The sequence below is a fragment of the Lycorma delicatula genome, chromosome 1 (genome assembly GCF_047948215.1).
Source record: "Lycorma delicatula isolate Av1 chromosome 1, ASM4794821v1, whole genome shotgun sequence".
Taxonomy (NCBI): Eukaryota; Metazoa; Arthropoda; class Insecta; order Hemiptera; family Fulgoridae; genus Lycorma; species Lycorma delicatula.
In genome coordinates this window covers 338299328-338309921 of record NC_134455.1, presented here as the reverse complement: position 1 = coordinate 338309921, position 10594 = coordinate 338299328, and positions in this window count along the sequence as shown.

The window sequence follows — 10594 nt, the reverse complement described above, 5'->3', positions numbered from 1 at the left end:
GATACCGCGTGCATCCCAAAAAACCGTGGCCATCACCTTGCCGGCCGATTTCATCGTCTTCGTCTTCTTCGGAGCCCGTTCGCCGTTCGCCAAAAACCCACTGCTTTGTCTGTTCCTTTGTCTCTGGAGTGTAGTAGTATATCCACGTTTTGTCCACAGTTATGAATCGACGCAGAAACTCGTCAGGATTGCAACGGAAAAGCGCCAAAACAGCCTCAGAGTCGATCACACGATTGTGTTTATTTTCCACTAAGAGCAAACGCGACATCCACCTTACCGAAATTCTTTTCACACCCAATTTTTCGTGCAAAATTGAAAACACTGTCCTTGCGAAATGCCTGTGGCCTCAACTATGTCGCGCACTTTGATTCATCGATCACTCAAAACCATATGTGAATTTTGTCAATCATTTCAGGGGTGGTCACTTCCACTGGACGTCCCGAACGATGTTCATCTTTTGTGGATGTACAGCCACGTTTAAACTCATTTACCCAATTGTAAACAGTTGCAAACACAGGAGCAGATGTGCCATGAACTTCATCCAACTCAGCTTTGATATATTTCGGTGCTAAGCCTTTTAAATATAAGTATTTAATCACCACTCGAAACTCACTTTTTTCATTTTTGTAAATAAACAATAGCTTGTTGCATCAATCGAATATAACAATGAAACCACGTGATGGGCACAATTGAATTTTTAACTGCACTCTAGCGACAAATGACGCTTACTAAAAGCAAACCATTTTCGACACTACAAGTGCTATCTCTTGGATTTTCTAAGGACTTATTGAACGATCCTCGTAATATGGCTGTTATGTGACAAAAATGTAGCTAAGCCACAATTTTCCAAAAAAAATTATGAAAGAAGAAATAAAATACTTCAAAACTTTATTCTCATTTTGCGTTAAAATACTGCGAAGTAGGAGAAAAATGTTCCCGAACATGATCAAAAACAGCCGAGCGCGTGAAAGCAGTTGTGTAGCGGGGACATCAACACCAGTCGAGGGGAGCGCATATGTATAGTAATATAAGATATTAAGATTCTTAATCTTTTTATTCGGTATTTCCACAACTAATAGAGCTGTTTTAATTTCTTTTTATTCTGGGGTAGCTGAACCCGAGGGAACTGATTTTCTGTTCAGACTTTCCCCCCCAAAAAAAAACCAACGAAAAAGCCGCAAATACATGTTTTTTGTAAAGAAAATCCTTATATTAATATGAAATTGAAGAATACTGTAAAATAAACTAAAACGGTTTGCAAATATGACTATAATCGGGTAGTGAAGGTGCATAATAAAGGAGGCTGATTAATTATAGTACATGGTGATTATTTTTATTACAAACTTATAGAATAAATATTACAAATACATATTCACATTATTACATACAAATAAATTTATTATTATAGGATATTATATGTATTACTTAGTTGGTAGAAATTATATAAGGACGTAACCATCTTAAATTAATCTTTATAATTAACTACATCTTCATTATTTTTTCATGCTTGGAAGAGTCCATTTCATTATTTTGATCAATATTTTCAATTTGTACACAATTATCGCTTTCATCGTCATATTCCTCGATGTACATTCATTCTTTGAGTCAGCTACACGATTATTAGTTTCTAAGTTGTAACATGTATCTTCGTGACAGTATGAACAGAGATTCGTGCGTCGTAAACCTTGTTTTTTACATCTACACGAAACATCTACCCACCCTTTCTTACTACACGAACACGAAATTTGGTCAAGCAACTTCTTGGGAATCGGTGGATCTGCACTTCCTATAGGAAGTAAGTGGTTGTGCCGTACTTGCCATTCCCAATCAGTTGCTTTCAGATGCGTGTTTCCTAACCACAGCTGTACTTGATAGAAAACTCGAAATGCATGTTGTTTAGCTTCTCCTTCTGTCGGCGGCAAATTTTCTAACGTGAATTTAGTTTTAAGTTTAGCTTTACTGAAATGTAAATGTCGCAAATCATTCAACGAGAAAGAGCTCGACTTTTCTATCAACTGTTTTTTAGCTTTGTTGCTGTACATCCCTCGGATCAAATCAAATACACTGCGAGCTATTTTATCGCAACTGTCATTTTTATCGGAAAAAACTGAAGCTAATTCTCTTAATTTATCGTGTGGAAGTTTATCTATCAATTTATTTTTTCCAAGTCTATAAAAGCAAGATGTATCGCATCCACCGAATGCATGTATGAAAGTTACGGTTTTTTGTAAATTTTTGTATTTAAAACTATTATTGCTGTAACATTTATGTGGATTTGAGCGTTTACTTTCTTTGCGGAAATAAATGTTCTCTATATTTTGTGCAACACCCAAGTCGACATCTTCGCCTACAATAATTACCGTCGTCTCGGAATCCATGTGAGCATTTTCAATCGCAGTAACAAGTATTGTAACAAGTCTATCGGCGTCTTCAGGAGCAATTTTCTTTCAAAATCCAGCTTTATTCAACGAAGTACAAATCATATCTATGAGCCTATATTTGTTTTTTCGTTACTAGGAAATTGCTTTTGATTGACAGTAATGATGGTATGTTTCTTGAAAACAATTTCACTCCAATATTTTTCAATACTCTTCGCGAACGCTCTACTGATTTCATCGACAATGCATCGTCCTCTGGATAATCATAGAAAATTATACAACTGTTCGGCGTGTAATGTTTCATCGCATACGAAACATACCTATTGACAACATTATCTATATTTACATTTCTTCGCCACACTACTTTATGCAAAAAATCCACCGTCAACAACATGTATAATTGTTCCTGTTCCGACGATTTCATGGGAATAATTAAAATTTGAATAAAACACGGATTTTGTTGTTTTACGCATGCCATTTTCATCAAATAGTGATAACGATATTGGAGAAAGTTCATAAGAGCTACTATATTCTTTCATATCATCTTGATTCTGATTATTTAATGAAAGTTTCTGGAATATGAGTAACTGCGATATATATACTTCTTCACTAGCTATAATTTTTATCATTGAATTTGCGGCCGCCAAATGAATAAGTTTATTACTTCTCTTGTATTTAATATCAGTAAATTTTTTGTTTGATCATCATTCATCATAACTTTTCCGATTTCAAAGGCTTTATGGCAATTTACAGTAGATAAATCGCCAACTACTCAGGAATAAATTCCCATTACTTTATCCGTTTCGGGAAATGGATTATACGTATTAAAAATTGCTACACTTTTGCTAAATCACCTGTGTCTCTAGACATTCGAGAAACGCGGTTGTTTGCATGTTGTTCTGACGTAGTAAATTTAATATTACAAAATGATTCCATCTCATTTTCTCCGACTTTTAATACAGCTACCCTAGATAAAATCCATTTTCCTATAACATTTTCTGTCAATCCGCGACGATGCGTCAAGTCTTCACTGTATTTTATTACCCGCATTAGTACTTGCTCGATCGTCATATCAGACCAGATTCCACACCAAAAACGATTTGAACATCAGATTGTATTAAAACCCTGTTTATAAAATTTATCGTATTCCACGATACCCGTGATTTCTTTCAAATTTAACATTTGTTGTAAATACAGGAGAGAAGCTTTTGCGTACAAATGATGTCTCGAGGCGAAAAGTAAGATATCATTAATTTTACTGCTTGTAGATGTAGGTCGAAATTTCCAGATCTCTCTGTGTCAGAGTATATCTTTGAAGTAAACTAATTAATTTAAAATACTGTACCCACAATTGACTGGTTGGACCATTACTTTCTAAGCTTTCAATAACCGATACGAATTTTGTCGCTATGTTATTCATTAATGGATCTATCATCAAATTTTCGACATTTTCTTCTCCCACTTTTTCAAGGATTCTATCAAGAAAAGCTTTTCCATTATCCGCGAGTTGAATCTTCCCAAAAATCATAGTTGCTAGCGCAGCTTGCACTAAGAGATGGTCTCTTATAGATCTGGGAAATCCACTCCCCGTCAAAGCTTTTTCAGCTGACAAATTTGCATATATCGTGAAAACGCCTCTTGAAAACCGCTACCAAGCATTATGTTTCCAATAGAACCGAGAAATGACATGGCTAAATGAAAACCACCTAAACGAGGATTAATCGTACGAATATTGTGGGGGACATTATTAGAATCAATAGAAGCTACGATCTCACTCGCTTTCATATAAAGAGGCAAATCACAAGTAAGAAACAATGTTTTTGATTAGTTTTATTTGCTCTGTGTCTAGCATCAAACAAAACCGTTAAAATAGCGATGTGATCACTTGGCGGTGTTTTTATAAATGGTAAAGCAAACATTCTAGTTGTACAAAAATCTGTGTTCAAAATATGGTATTTATTCAAAAATCCATGCCAATTAACCGTATTCTGTGGTGCACTGTGCTTCCCGTAAAAATATAAAAGGTCTCTTGGTTCGACTTTTGAAGCGTAAAATCAATACCAACCGTTTATTTCCTATTATGAACAATTACACTATCTAATTTGAAAGGCTTATTATTTTTAAAATCAGTCAGCGGGAAAAAACATACGTGCCACTAGTGTCAGTCGGTAACGGTCCCTTTAAACGAGTACAATGAAACGTATTTTTCCCGTCGATCATACCTGTATTATGATTTGCATTATCATAAACAAACTGCAAGTTGGTGTCGGAAATGTAATTAAAGTTTTCCGGATCTTTCACAATCGAACTTTTAAATCGAACGGTTTCGAAATATGAAGCAGAGTCCTACATTATATAAGCAATCAATGAGACCTTATACTGGAAATTTAGTGTGCATCATATACGAAAGCCCTAATAAAATTGAAGAAAAAAACGATCGCGGTCTATCTGAAGACATTAAAATATGGGCTGCAGTTGTAACTCGATTATCCCGTTTAGACCAAGATCCATTTTTCGGAGTGGATGTGTGTCTGTTTTTATTAAGATATCGATAAATAATTTAATGTTTCGGGAATATCGTTAGTAGCGTTATTTATGAAATAGGTCGGTGAGTTGTACTTATTCATATTAAATGCCTTTGCTCGGATATCCTGCAATATATGAGCGGCTAACTCGAGAATTCGCAACCTTTCTTCTTTTTCATCACTTTTTCGTATATATCCCAGCTCTCTTCTATACATTTTTCCAAAGTTCGTTTAAAACAAATGAATCGATTGTTTGTAGTCTCAATCACAATTTCATCCTCAAAATGTTGTTTCCAAACTTGCTCGATTCTGTCAAATCTTGGTATATTAGTTTCCTCTTGGACTTTTATATGTTTTTCTATAATTGCTTTCAATTAAAATTGACATTCGTCGCTATTCTCTAATGTATAATTTATGATAAACGATAGTACATCTGTTTGATACTAGCCTGTATTAAAGTCTGAATTCCTCGTTATTTTACGATGCAGGATTTTGATGCAGCCATGGTGTAGTCGCAAAGCAAACAAATATCATTGATGTGTTCCACAGCTGATCTTCTGATGCACTTTCATCATGCCTAAATAACAAATAAATTCATGGAATATGCAAAGTTTATATGTATAATATTATTATTGAACGACTTTTTACTTTAAACAAATATATATACGTTCAAATCAAGAGAACATTTCAAGATATATAAAAATATATCTTTTATTCTTATACATTAAAATATTCAATTAGGATTTATTTGTATTAAATTAATATTTATCCGGTTCTAAGAATATTCATTGATATCAGTGAAATCGAATGATATATTTCAATTTATCATGACGAAAATATGTTTTGACAAATCTATAAATTTGTAATTGGCTTGAATAAATATTGATTTCTTCCAAATGATATTTCGTTTAATAAAACTGGATATATTTATTTCAGATCAATAACATTTCGGAACACAGTTTTCAATCTCGGAGATCAGTTTTGTTCAAATGAAGTTGTGAACCAATTTTTGAAATTTAAAATGGTATGAATAGGTAGGTCTTTCGACTTCAATTTGAGATCTGCAAAACTTTGCAATTGTCAATAGCAAATTCATAATCGTAGGTTTACAATCTACTCTAGGGGCGATGGAACGCCACCCATTGTCTTAAACATGATTTTTCCTAAAATTTTACGTTTAGTTGCTTGTTTTACGGAATTGAAAGTGCAGTTAGTTATAGAATATAAATTACTTCCAACTACTTGCGCTTTTAGTTCCATAAATCAAACAACTAGTTATAGTAAAATTCCAGGTAAAACCATGTCTATGGCAATGGGCGGGCATACCCTGCCCCTCTAGTAGGTTCCATAAATCAACGATTATGGAGTTTTAACCATTGAAGATTTTAAATATTAGATTTATCTTTAAATATTAGATTGAAGTCGTAGGATCTATCTATTCACACCATTAGAATTTACAAAATCAATTCACTACTTCATTGAAATTTTACACTTTTTATAATAAATTATTAATTATTATACGAAAAACAATAGTTTTCGTAATTTTCATTCACCTACATTTAGTACACAACAATTCACAATTACGAATAAACCTTTTACACTGATCTATAATTTTTCAAAATAACTTTCTCTTTAACTTTCAGCTTGTATTATTTTGAACAACAAATTTACACACATTAATGTTTTAACGTTTTCAATAAATGTGCTATATTTGAACAATACAGAAAACTATTGTACGAAATGTGATTGGTATACACGAAACGTAGCCAGTATCTATCTTCAAACGACAGTTTATGGAGTTATACATTCCTAACATCTACAGAAGTAGATGCTCTCTTGTCAGCAGAATCCATGTTGAATGTATCTTATCACGTCATACACAAATAATCTGGCAACGTAGAAAATATAATTTTAATATGTACTATTTTTCCTACTATAAATAGTTATTGAGGTGCAGTGAAGCCAGTACAAAATCAAAAGTGTTGATTTAACGTACCTAGTATAATTAATGAGTTGTTAATAGCTTCAAATAATTAATATAATAATGCACTAATATTCTTTGAACTCGCGTATTTCAAGATTCACGCACAGCTGGAACACTTGTAGCGGCTATGAAGTTTACTGAGTGTTAACTAAACTGGCCAAAAAGGACGTTGGGGTTGTTGAACCCTCAAGGCCGCTTTCAGAAAATATACTTGCACCCGCCTAACAAAAGACAGAAGGGCCACAGCAGAAGATTCGGCAGCTGTTCCGAAATGAAGCGTGCTGTTGTAACTATATATATAGCTCCCCATACCTTACACCGGCCCCAAATATATGTTCATTATTATTTTATTTTATTATATGAACTATGTAGACACCTTTACCAGGTTATAGTCATATATGCCAACCCTTTTCGTTTATATCACAGTATTCTTCAATGTCATTTTAATATAAGGATTTTTTTTTTACAAAACGCATGCAAATGCATGTGTTTTGTTTGTGTTTTTTTTTTGGAAAGTCTGAACAGAAAATCAGTTTCCTCGAGTTTAGCTACCTCAGAATAAAAAAAAAAGAAATTAAAACAGCTCTATTAGTTGTGGAAATAACCGAATGAAAAGATTAAGAAGCCGCGCTTATATTACTATACATACGCGTTCCCCTCGACTGGTGTTGACCCCCGCTATACGACTGCTTTCACGCGCTCGGCCGTTTTTGGTCTTGTTCGGGAAAATTTTTCTCCTATTTCGCAGTATTTTAACGCAAAATAAGAATAACGTTTTGAAGTATTTTATTTCGTCTTTCATAATTTTTTTTGGAAAATTGAAATCGGACTACTTAACGAGCATGCACCCCTATGGCAAGATAGTCCATTAAAAAATTCAAATTGCAATTGTGCAAAAGCTATTTATTCTACAGCGCCTGACTTTGGAAAAAATAAAGAACATATTAATCACTACTTATATTCGAAGGGCGCTACAACTTGAAAAATGACAAAATTGTGAATTTTTGAAAACAATGATTTTTTCGGTTTTTCTTGATTTTCTCCGATTCTAATGGTTTGAGCTAATCGTTCCAAAGCTCATTTTGTTCGCATTTTTATTCTCTACAATTCACTCCTTTACAGCAGTCAGATAAGTCCATTAGTTTTGCTTGCAAAAGCAAAAACAAAAAAAAAAAACGGCTTTTTCACAAAATTGTTAATAAACAAAAAAAATATATATTTGCGAGTAGGAAACCTATAAATAAACAACTATGAATCCCCTTCCATGTGATGGCACTGTCGGTAAACTCCTAAGAATTTTGTCACAGAATGACTTTTTTCTGCTCTATTGCTTGGCCTGGCCTATTTATGAAGGCATTAATTTATATTTGATCAGTGAATTGTTAATATTTACTATCATTCAACATATTTGCCATAGTTTAGTGCCACAAAAATATTAGTTTTATTATTCTAAAATATTTTGACATATTTCACCTTCTTTTTACAGACTTCTAGAAAAATGTTACAAAAACCCTGGATAAAGGGTAAATCTCATGATATGTTAAAGGATGACAAGGCTAGGTGATTTAGAACTTGGATTACTGTGCTACTTAAAAGCAGTACTGACATGGGTTTATGGATAGTACACAGAATTTATGAAATGGGAGAAATGCCATCAGTTTGGAAACAAGAATAATTATAATAATGCAAAAAGGAGTGGATAAGTGTGTGAATTATCACACTATCAGAAATGCATTGTAAGTAGTTAACACATCAGACTGTGATAGAAGTTGTAAAGGATGAAGACTAATTTGGTTTCAGACAGAGTATATAACAAGGTACAGTGTGTACAATGAAAATAAAAGCTTGCATTGGAGAAGGTTGAGACTGCATTATTTCTGAACCTGAAAACATTTGCACCCATATGATACAATAATAATCATATGGCAACAATAATAATCATACCTTTATTTATGCATGTTTAATTTATTACTGTTTTCATTTTTTGGTATTACTTATAATTCATTATTAGGTTCATTCTTAGGTCATCCTTAATCATTTCATTTGTTTTTTCCTCAGGTAATTTTTTAATATAACAGATTAAAAATGTTGTGCTATTACTACCACATATCTTTTCAGAGCCAAACATACAATCTCAGTCAGATCTAAATCGGTATGGTAATGTGGAAGTCATAGTACCTGATCCTCATGTTTTTTTTTAATGGTACATCAAAATCATACTTTATTTTTTGTATTTCTCTGTGACTTAATTACGTCCTACAATTGTGGTTTTAAAATTGGTTGTTGGGTTTCAATTAACCACACATCTCAGAAATGGTCAACCTGACACTATACAAGACTACACTTCACTTACACTCATATGTATCATCCTCTGAAGTAATACCTGACCGAAATACCTGAAGTATGACCGTAATACCTGAAGTAATACCTGATCCTCTTAAGTAATACTTAACTTTCAATGACCTGTTTAATTTCTTGATTGAAACCAGGAAGAGAAGGAATGAAAACAACAGTGGTTGTAATTTTTCATTTTATTCTGTAAACAATAACAGAAATCTTATGATTAATCCTATGGTGTTTCTTAAGAAGTATTTACTCAGTTTTAAAAATTATTTCTTCATAATTTTTATTGTGATTTATTTTTAATTTATTCCTGGAGGCTAAAAAGGAAAAAAAGGGCAGGTATTGTATTGATATTGTCCAACTAATGACAATTGTAACTAATGACAGGTGTGGGAGGTGAGTAATACTCATTACAAGCTGTCTCACTGATAGTGACTATCTGGTGGTTTCCAATTAAAATTCATTAAAAAAGTTACCTTGAAATTGTCAATAACAAGATTTCAACATTATCTCACCTCATTTGCAAGCTGTTGACCAGCATAGCAGATCATGTACAGTACAAATATTGACAGTATAACACCAAACATAAAACTGCTTTTCTGAGATAGTTCTTCTGACTGCAATAAAAAACAAACCAACGTTGGATATTTGTTCATACATGCTCAATAAAATGACAATAATTTGTACTATGAATATATTGCATTTTTTGAAAGTAGTGCAGCTACATCAATAGATATCAAAATTTTACAAATCTGTGAAATGTCAACTTTTAAATTATTAATTAAATCAAAGTTATTTTTAACAGGAAAAAATGATGGTTGGTATAATAAACTCTTTTAGTAATGTTCTACTAAATGGTAAGTTGGAGCTTTTTTCAGGAAACAATTAGTCATATATTTGGTTACCTGATTAATGTATTTTTACAAAACAATGTAATTTTGGCATGACTGCATCAGAAATAATTAGTTATTCTCAAATCCCAAAAAATTAATACAACTTTCAATGACCTGTTTAATTTCTTGATTGAAACCAGGAAGATTGATTGAAAACAACAGTAGTTGTAATTTTTGGTTTTATTCTGTAAACAATAATAGAAATCTTATGATTAGTCTTATGGTGTTTCATAAGAAGTATTTACTCAGTTTTAAAAATTATTTCTTCATAATTTTTATTGTGATTTATTTTTAATGTTTAAAAAACTATTCTTTTATCAATTATTTTTTCAATATGTACTGATGATGACTACTTAATAATGAAAAGAACATCTATCTAGTTTTACAATTTATGTAAATTTTTTTATAAATGAATCAGTCATTTAAGAAATAGCTCAATGACAATTTAAAAAAAAAATATGTTTTTTTATA